Source organism: Perognathus longimembris, chromosome 2 (assembly GCF_023159225.1).
Source record: "Perognathus longimembris pacificus isolate PPM17 chromosome 2, ASM2315922v1, whole genome shotgun sequence".
NCBI classification, from domain to species: Eukaryota; Metazoa; Chordata; class Mammalia; order Rodentia; family Heteromyidae; genus Perognathus; species Perognathus longimembris.
Genome location: NC_063162.1, coordinates 10,143 through 21,208, shown reverse-complemented (window position 1 = coordinate 21,208; position 11,066 = coordinate 10,143). Strand labels below are relative to the sequence as shown.

Genomic DNA, 11,066 nt, shown 5'->3' with positions numbered 1-11,066 from the left:
TCAAGTTTCATGATATTCATCAGTTGATGTAGCAGTTGTATAACCAAGTACTGCTAACATCCATCCTAAATAAATAAAAAATACAATCATACCATTATAAGAGCTAGCATTTAGAATTATTAGACCACACCCAACAGCCCCACTATCAATCCTACACCCGCAAAAATAGGTGAAGGTTTAACAGCCACACCAACAAAAACTAAAACCATTAAGATTAAAGGTAAGTAAATTTGTCATAATTTTCACATGGACTTAAACCATGACCAATGACATGAAAAATCGTTAATTCAACTATAAAAAGTTTATAATGACAATCATACGAAAGTCTCATCCTCTCATAAAAATAGTAAACCATGCTTTCATTGACCTTCCAACTCCCTCTAACATCTCAGGATGATGACTTTGGATCCCTTCTTGGAGTATGCTTAATTATCCAAATTTCTATTGGCTTATTCTTTTTTTTTTTTTTTTTGGCCAGTCCTGGGCCTTGGACTCAGGGCCTGAGCACTGTCCCTGGCTTCTTCCCGCTCAAGGCTAGCACTCTGCCACTTGAGCCACAGCGCCGCTTCTGGCCGTTTTCTGTATATGTGGTGCTGGGGAATCGAACCCAGGGCCTCGTGTATCCGAGGCAGGCACTCTTGCCACTAGGCCATATCCCCAGCCCTATTGGCTTATTCTTATCTGTGCACTACACATTTGATACACTCACGGCATTTTTTTTCAGTTGCCCATATTTGCTGAGATGTTAACTATGGTTGATTAATCCGATATATACACGCTAACGGAGCATCATTATTCTTCATTTGCCTTTATCTGCACATCGAATGAGGTATTTATTATGGCTCCTACCTCCACAAAGAAACCTGAAATATTGGAATTATTCTTCTATTCCTAGTAATAGCTACAGCCTTTATAGGAGATGTACTTCCATGAGGACAGATGTCATTTTGAGGAGCCACCGTAATTACCAATCTATTATCTGCAATCCCTTATATTGGCTCAGACCTAGTAGAGTGAATTTGAGGGGGGTTTTCAGTTGATGAAGCTACTTTAACTCGTTTCTTCGCATTCCATTTTATTTTACCATTCATTATTGCAGCAATGGCAATAGTTCATCTTTTATTTCTTCACGAAACAGGATCTAATAATCCACTAGATATCCTATCTGATTCTGATAAAATTCCATTCCATCCTTACTACTTGTTCAAAGATCTTAGGAGGTGTAGCATTGCTAGCCTTTTTCTTTACGATCATTTTATTCTTCCCATATGCCTTAGGAGACCCAGATAATTGTATACCAGCTAACCCACTTAATACACCACCTCATATTAAACCAGAATGATATTTCCTATTTGCCTATGCTATTTTACACTCCATTCCAAATATACTAGGAGTACTTGCCCTGATCCTGTCAATCCTAATCCTTGCCCTATTCCTACTCCTCCATACATGTAAACCAATGTGGATTAGTATTGCGACCTATTAGCCAAATCCTACTTTGAATTTTAGTCTCAGATTTATTTATTCTAATCTGAATTGGAGGACAACAAGTAGAACTACCCTTTATCATTATTGGACAAATCTCATCCATTCTCTATTTTTCTGTTATCCTTCTCTTTCTCCCAATTGCCAGATTAATTGAAAATAAAATACTTAAATGAAGACTGCTTTAATAGTATAAGAATTATATAGGTCTTGTAAACCTAAGACGAAGATTTTATCTTCTTAAAGCATTCAGAGAAAGTACAATCCTACCTCCAACCCCCAAAGCTGGAATTCTTAATTAAACTATTCCTTGTACTTGGGAGATTTAATAAATTTAAACTGTTTCATCAGGCTTAATCTTAAACTCTCCAAAAAAAAAATTACCGTGCATATTATGGTTAATCATTCATAAACCATTAAGTGCTTATTCCACATTTAATGCATACATGTTTATAAGCAAGTAATAACCCCCATAAAGTACATTTATATCCTGTTATATCCACATTAAATGCTCCACAATATGAATATTGTACAGTATAATAAGTTAATGCTTGTCAACCATAATACCACAACCACATTAGTCCATTAAATTTCGTTAGTCCTTGAACACATGGATATCCCCTAATACTTGTTGTCTCTTAATCTACCATCCTCCGTGGAACTATCAACCCGCCCACTCTGCCTACCCTTCTTGCTCAGGGCCCATCAAACTTGTGGGTAGGTATTGTGAAACTATAGTTGACATCTGGTTCTTAGCGCAGGGCCGTAAATTTAAGATGTTCCCCTTAAATAAGACATTTCGATGGATTACAGCCCATGACCAACATAAGTGCTCTGTCATAACCCTGGTTTTTTTTTATTTTTGGTATGCTGTGACTCAGCTAAATTGTCAAGGCATGGACGCAGTCAATTGATCTGTATGTAGCTGGACTTATTAACTAACATTCTACGACCCCATAATTATCAAGCCATTGACATATGCTCAAGGACATAAAAAATTTTATACTGAAATAGTACTCTAATGCATACACAGAAATAATACTTATTCTTCCCCCCTTAGGAGATTAGCACTTTATTAACAATCATTTCCCTAAACATTAATAGGTGCAAATACCAACATAGCCCTAATCTGAACTAACTAAAAACTTAGTTGATACTCAAACTCCTAAGGCCACCGGGTTAATGTAGCTTATAAGCAAAGCAAGGCACTGAAAATGCCTAGAAGAATTGTTTAATTCCATAAACACAAAGGTTTGGTCCTGGCCTTTTTATTTGCTGTCACTAAAATTATACATGCAAATATCCGCACGCCGGTGAGTTTTACCCTAAAATTTAAGTTAGAATAAAAGGAGTAGGTTTTAAGCTCTCAATATAACAATTGAAGCTCATAATGCCATGTTTAACCACACCCCCATGGGCTACAGTAGTGATAAAAATTAAGCTATGAATGAAAGTTCGAGTAAGTTATACTGACATAGGGTTGGTAAACTTTGTGCCAGCCACCACGGTCATACGAATGGCCCAAGTAAATAAAGTTCGGCATAAAGAGTGTTGAATTAAATATTCAGTAAAATTAAAGTACAGCTAAACTGTACAAAGTCCTAGCTTTTATGAAAAACAGTGTCAAAAGAAATTTTATCTAAACACTAAAACTATAACACAAACTGGGATTAGATAACCCATTACATATAGTTGTAAACATAAATAGGTTTAAAACAAGCCTATTCACCAGAGAACTACTAGCCACAACCTAAAACTCCAAGGACTTGGCAGTGCTTTATATCCATCTAGAGGAGCCTATTCTGTAATCGATAAACTCTGATATACCTCACCATTTCTTGCTAATTCCGTCTATATACCGCCATCTTCAGGAAACCCTAAAAAGGCCCACACGTAATCCTAATTATATTATATAAAAAAGTTAAGTCGAGGTGTAACTCGTGAAATGGGATGTAATGGGCTACATTTTCTGGTCCAGAACATACGAAACCTTATCTGAACTAGACAAGATAAAGGAGGATTTAGTAGTGAACTAAATATTTTTAGTGTTTAGTTGAATAGAGGAATGAAGCACGCACACACCGCCCGTCACCCTCCTCAATATTTGATACAGATAAGTACATAACTGTTAACTACAAGAATTAAGAGGAGATAAGTGATAACAAGGTAAGCGTACTGGAAAGTGCGCTTTGGGTAATCAAAGTGTAGTTTAAAGCATCTGACTTACACTCAGAAGACTTCAAAATACTTGAATACTTTGAACTATTGCTAGCCTAGCCTTCCATAAACTAAATTATTCTTAATGTATAAAATCATTCACCCCTAAACTAGTATAGGAGATAGAATATTTATTACTAGAGCTATAGAAACATTACTGCAAGGGAAAGATGAAAGATATAATTAAAGTATAACAAATCAAAGATAAAACCTTCTACCTTTTGCATAATGGACTAACTATAATAAATTTGACAAGAAGTGTTTTAGCCAAACACCCTGAAAGCAGACGAGCTACGTTTAAATAGCTAACCAGAGCCAACTCGTCTATGTCCCAAAATAGATAATGTAAAGGTAGAGGTGAAAAGCCTACCGAGCCTGATGATAGCTGGTTGCCCAGTCAAAGAATTTTAGTTAAACTTAAAATTTACCTAAAATATTAATAAATTAAATGTAAATTTTAATGTTAATCTAAAGAGGTACAGTTCTTCAGAATTAGGATTCAACTTTTTCTAGTGAATAAATAATTAATCATAGTTGGCCTTAAAGCAGCCACCAATTAAGAAAGCGTTCAAGCTCAACACGAGTGAAATGTAAATATTACTAAAACCTATTACAATTCCTAGAAATACACTGGGCCAATTTAATTACATTAGATGCACCAATGTTAGTATAAGTAATAAGAATAATTTCTCCTGACATAAGTGTATATCCGCCCTAATAAATCACTGATAATTAACAGTGAAAAAACCCCATATTCATCTTAAACCCATACAAATCAATGTTAATCCAACACAGGTATGTCACCAAGGAAAGATTTAAAAATGTAAAAGGAACTTGGCAAACACAAGCCCCACCTTTTTGCCAAAAATATCACCTCTAGCATTACAAGTATTAGAAGCACCACCTGCCCAGTGACTAACGTTAAACGGCCGTGGGATCCTGATCGTGCAAAGGTAGCATAATCACTTGTTCCTTTATTAGGGACTTGTATCAACGGCATAACGAGGGCTTAACTGTCTCTAACATTTAATCCATGAAATTGACCTTTCCGTGAAGAGGCAGAAATTAAATAAGACGAGAAGACCCTATGGAGCTTAAATTAACTTTCTACGAAAAACTTAAACTCACTGTAACAGAGATAAACAGTAACAAGCTAGAAAGAAAATTTTCGTTGGGGTGACCTTGGAGAAAAAATAATCCTCCGAAAGACCTAGACCTGGACTTACAAGTTGAAGTTAACCTACATCATCTTTGATCCAGAATTTCTGATCAAGGTACCAAGTTACCCTAGGGATAACAGCGCAATCTCATTAAAGAGTCGATATCAATAATTAGGTTTACGACCTCGATGTTGGATCAGGACATCCAAAAGGTGCAGCAGCTATTAAAGGTTCATTTGTTCAACGATTAAATTTCTACGTGATCTGAGTTCAGATTGGAGAAATCCTTGTGGGTTTCTATCTATTTACTATTTCTCCTAGTAGGAAAGGACCAGAGAAATAAGGCCAACTTTTCCCAAAGCTCCTTAATGCTTAATTATTTATTTCTTAATTAAATTAGCATGCTCAAAATACGTTCCAGGATAAGGAACTGTTAAGATGGCAGAGCTCAGCAATTGCATCAGATTTAATACTTTATTATCAAAGGTTCAACTCCTCTTCTTTTTTTAAAATTTTTTATTTGTTTTTTAATTGTACACAAATTTTTTGACAAGGTGTTATGCAAAAAGAGTATAGTTACATAGTGTGTACATTTCTTGTGTTATCTTATGTCCTGTTTTTCTATCCCTTCTCTAGGTCAGGTAGACATATATACAAGATACAATGTATGAAGAACATATTCAGTATTCACAGACTTGGTCTCTACTGTCTCTCCGTCTCCCTTTCTTAACAGTCATATATCAGGGAGATCATGCCCCTTTGTTTTCTGTGTTCTAGGCTTGTCTCGCTCAACATTATTTGTTCGAGTTCTGACCATTTCCCTGCAAATAACAATATTTCACCATTCCTAATCGCTATGTAGTATTCCATTGTGTATAAGTACCATATTTTTTGGATCCATTCGTCTGTGGAGGGGCATCTGGGTTGTTTCCATATTTTGGCTATTGTGAATTGTGATGCGATAAACATGGAAGTACAAATGTATTTTTGATATCTTGGGGTTTGTTGTTTAGGATAGATGCCTAGGAGTGGTATGGCCGGGTCATAGGGTAGGTCTATATTGAGCTTTTTGAGAAACCTCCATACTGTTCTCCAAAGTGGTTGTACTAATTTGCACTCCCACCAACAATGGAGAAGGGTTCCTCTTTCTCCGCACCCCCTCCAGCATCAACTCCTGTTCTTAACAGCATGTTTATTTAAAATTTCCTTGTATTTATTATTCCACTTTTATTAGCAATACCCTTCTTTTTTTTTTGGCCAGTCCTGGGCCTTGGACTCAGGGCCTGAGCACCGTCCCTGGCTTCTTACCGCTCAAGGCCAGCACCCTGCCAACTGAACCACAGTGCCCCTTCTGGCCGTTTTCCATATATGTGGTGATGGGGAATCGAACTGAGAGCTTCATGTGTAGGAGGCAAGCACTCTTGCCACTAGGCCATATTCCCAGCCCCAGCAATACCCTTCTTTGACCCTACTAGAACACAAGATCCTAGGCTATATACAATTACGAAAAGGTCCTAACATCGTAGGTCCATACAGTGGTTTTCAACCATTCGCCAATGCTATAAAACTGTCCATTAAAGAGCCTATACGCCCAGGCACTTCATCCTTAATTCTGTTTTCAATTTTCCCTATTTTAGCATTATCAGTAGCCCTATCCCTATGAATTCCCCCTCCAATACCACATCCTCTAAATAACATAAACATAGGATTTTTATTCATCTTAGCAGCATCAAGCATATCAGTATATTCAATTTTATGATCAGGCTGAGCATCCACTTCAAAATATGCTATATTTGGAGCATTATGAGCTATAGCTCAAACTATTTTATATGAAGTAAGCCTAGCAATCATCCTCCTATCAACAATACTACTATCTAGACTATTCTCAATATTATCCCTATCAATGTCTCAAGAATATAACTGAATAATTGTCCCAGCATGACCCCTAGCTATAATATGATTTATCTCCACACTAGCTGAAACAAACCGAACTCCCTTTGACCTAACTGAAAGTGAATCTGAACTAGTTTCAGGCTTCAACGTTGAATATGACACAGGACCATTCGCCTTATTCTTTATGGCAGAATATATAAATATTATCCGAATAAATTCATTAACTGCTACTTTATTTTTTGGTTCAACCTACTCAACACTCAATACAGAAATGATAACTTCAAACCTAGTTGTAAAATTATTAATTTTAATTTCTTCGTTTCTATGGATCTGAGCATCATATCCACGTTTCCTATATGACCAACTTATGCGTCTTATATGAAAAAACTTCCTTCCCCTAACCCTAGCCCTATGTATGTGGCACATTTCACTACCTATATGTATGACGAGCATACCACCGCTAATATAGAAATATGTCTGACTAAAGAGTTATTTTGGTAGAGTAAAACATAAAGGTTATATTCCTTTTATTTCTAGAATTATAGGACTCGAACCCAACATAACTCAAAATTCTTCGTGCTACCTATTACACTAAATTCTAGTAAGGTCAGCTAATTAAAGGTCTTGGGCCCATAATCCGAAAATGTTGGTTTCAACCCCTCCCATACTAATTAATATTGTTGTATATTCAGTAGTTATATTTACTATATAGGATCCATACTAGTTCTCACAACCTCACACTGAATATACATATTAATAGGACTTGAAATTAGCATACTAGCAATTATTCCTATAATAATTTACAACAGTAATCCACGTTCAAGAGAAGCCGCCACAAAATATTTCCTAACACAAGCAACAGCATCAATGATCCTTATATACGATATCCTCAATAACCTTGATTGGACAATGAAACATAGTTGACCTTAAAGACAACCTATACCTATGTATACTAGCAATTGCCCTAGCCATAAAACTTGGATTAGCCCCATTCTACCTTTGAGTACCAGAAGTTACAATCCTACTAACATGACAAAAACTGGCCCCAATCTCAATTATATACCAAATGGCCCATAACCTAAATACAAACATAATATTTATAGCTATATCAGCAATTCTTATTGGGGGCTGAGGAGTTCTTAATCAGACTCAAATACAAAAAAGCCTAGCATATTCATGCATCGCCCATGTAGGATGGATAGCAGCAATAACAATCTATAATCCCTCCGCAATAGCCCTTAACTTATTTACATCATATGTACAATTAACATGTTCATCGCCTTAGACTTTCTATCAGCTAATAACACTACATCTCTAACCATAGCATGAGATTCTAGCCCATTAATTAATTATGCTGGTCACACATATCATTAGGAGGACTACCCCCACTAACAGGATTTCTACCTAAATGGTTTATTATCAAAGAAAGTGTCAAACAAAAATATTATAGCAAGTATATTTATAGCCATATCAGCCCTACTAAACCTTTACTTTTATCTTCGATGAATCTATTCATATGCCCTTACATTATTTCCCCTTCCAAATAAGAAATTCATATGATGACTAAATAATCACAAAAGCTTATGACCCATCCAACTCTTCTTTTTCTATCCTCATTTTCACTCCCCCTATCCCCATTATTGTACTCAATATTCTAGAAATTAAGGTTAACCAAAGACCTTAAGTAAACACTCAAGTTTAATTTTTGTCTCTAAGGACTGCAGAACGAATAGTGCATCTTCTGGAAACAAACCAATCGCTTTTCTTAAGCTAAATCCTCACTAGATTGATAGGTATCAAACCTACAAAATATTAGTTAACAGCTAAATACCCTAAATCATCTGGCTTCAATCTATTTCTCCCACCGAGAAAAAAGGCAGGAGAAGTCCCGGAAGGATTGAAGCTGTTCCTTTGAATTTGCAATTCAATATGAAATTTCACCTCAGGACTATGATAGAAAGGGGTCTACCCCCAGGCATTCTATCACTAACTATGTTCATTAATCATTGATTATTTTCAACAAATAAAGAAATTGGAACCCTATACTTTATATTCGGAGCATGAGCCAGAAGAGTAGGCGCAGGTTTATGCATCCTCATCTGCGCTGAGCTTGGTCAACCAGGAGCTCCATTAGGGGATGATCAAATCTATGATGTAGCTGTCACCACCCACGCATTTGTTATAATTTTCCTTATACCAATTATGATTGGAGGGTTTGGAAACTGTTTAGTCCCATTAATGATTGGAGCACCTGATATAGCATTTCCTCGTATGAATAGCATAAGCAATTCTATGATCTGAAAGTTCTTGAGAAGGCACTTTTATAGTTGTTTTAGTAGCTACAGACTTACCTGAAGAATAAAATAGAATGGGATTTCATTCCCCTTTTCATTTGAAAACTCTCCTTTTTTCCTCCCTTCCTCCACCTCTGCCCCACCTCCTCCATTTCTCCTCCTCCCCCTCCCTGCCTCCTCCTCTCCTGCTTCTCCTCTTTCTCCTCCCCACTCCCCTCCCTGCTCCTCCTTCCCCTCCCATCCTCCTCTTTTCTGTCTTTTCTGTTTTCTTTCTTTTTTCTCCAGACATTGTATTTGTATTTCTACTTTAGATTCGGCCGGTTTTGACCTCTCATCAGCCTACCAACTGTGGGGCTTATCTGAATTTGCCATCCTACCTTGCTCAATTTTATGATCTAAAAGTTCTTAAAATGGCACTTTTTAAGTTCTGTTTTAGTAGTTAGAGACTTAGCTGTAGAATACAACAAAATGTGATTTCATTTGAAAAGTAGTCTCTCTTCTTCTTCTCCTCTCCGCCCCGCACCCGCCTCTACCGCCCCTGCTTCCATCTCCTCCTCCTCCTTCTCCTCCTCCTCCTCCTCCTCCTCCTCCTCTCCACTCCTCCTCTTCTCTGTTTTCTCCCGACATTCTATGTTTGAGGCACATGTTAGCATTCATGATTAAAAACCTGTGTGGTTTAGAATGTGTCTACTACGGCCTTCATCAGTTCTAGGCATGTTTGATCAGAGTCCTTGCCTTGCCATGCCTGATGGCATGCTCCTGTTGCACACACGTCAGGGTATGGGCGGTGTATCTCTGTGCTGTGTATCTCTGTGTAAACTTGGACACCCCTTAAGTGTGTTTAACAAAAGAAGGCCACTTACCTCCAAGGATGCAGAGCACTGTCTGGTAAGTCACGGAGTGGGTTGGGTGGGCTGTAGTTTAAGGAATTCGGTTGTCAGGCTCCTCCGATTGCCTTCAGCTGTTGTGTGGTTGTTTGATCAGAGTCCTTGCCCTGCCGTGCTCGATGGTCTGCTCCCACTGTGCCTAAGTTGGGGTGACAATGGAGACGTTAATAAATGGTCAGCTGTGCTTTCACTGTGTTCATGCACCTGCCCTGCACACACATGTGAGGGTATGGGTGGGGAATCGAGTGCTGTGCATCTCTGTGTGTTGTCGTTGGACACCCCTTAAGCATGTTTGATAAAACATGGCCACCTACCTCCAAGGATGCAGAATACTGGTAAGTCACGGAGGTAGTTGGGTTGGGCTTTAGTTTAAGGAATTGGGTTGTTAGGTGTCTGGGGTTACAGGTAAGGGTTAGAGTTCTTAGGACTACTGTTTTCAGGATTGGTGTGATTCAGATTAGGGTTCAGGTGTAGGGTTGTCAATGTTAAGGATAGGTTTAAGCTTGGGTGTTAAGACTCAGGGTGTGAATTATAACTAAGTTTTTAGTTTTGTTACAGAAAAATTGATCACATTATCCCATCACATCACCACATCATGGCATGTGCTCAAATCACATCACATCCTCAGATCACACCACAGCATTACTTCACACCAACCTTACCTGAATTTGCCACCCTACCTTGCTCTATTTTATGATCTAAAAGTTCTTGAAAAGGCACTTTTTTAGTTCTGTTTCAGTAGCAAGAGACTTACCTATACAATGGGATTTCATTCCCCTTTTAATTTGCAAACTGTATTCTCTCCTCTCCGCCTCCGACCCCTCCTCTTCCTCTCCTCTGCTCCTTCTCTACTCTGCAGACGTTTTATGGTTGTGTTACATGTTAGCATTCATGATTACAAACCCGTGTGGTTTAGAATGTGTGTCAGGCCAATCCGATGTCCTTCAGCAGTTTTGTGGGTTGTTGATCAGAGTCCTTGACCTTCCATCCCTGATGGTGTGCTCCTTCTGGGTTTAACTTTGGGTGACAATGGAGACTTGAAAAAGTGGTCAGCTGTGCTTTCACTGTGTTCATGCACCTGCTCTGCATACACATGTTAGGGTATGGGTGGGAGATCCTGTGCTGTGTGT

The 11,066-nt window shown here is 38.0% G+C and overlaps 1 long non-coding RNA gene across 1 annotated transcript; it reads left to right on the top strand.

Moving 5' to 3' along the window:
- The first annotated feature begins 1,274 nt into the window (after positions 1-1,274).
- LOC125342513 lies at positions 1,275-9,787 on the top strand. Its single transcript, XR_007209235.1, has 3 exons — positions 1,275-1,393; positions 5,892-5,893; positions 9,776-9,787. It is a non-coding gene; the product is annotated as an uncharacterized LOC125342513 (long non-coding RNA).
- The last annotated feature ends 1,279 nt before the right edge of the window (positions 9,788-11,066 follow it).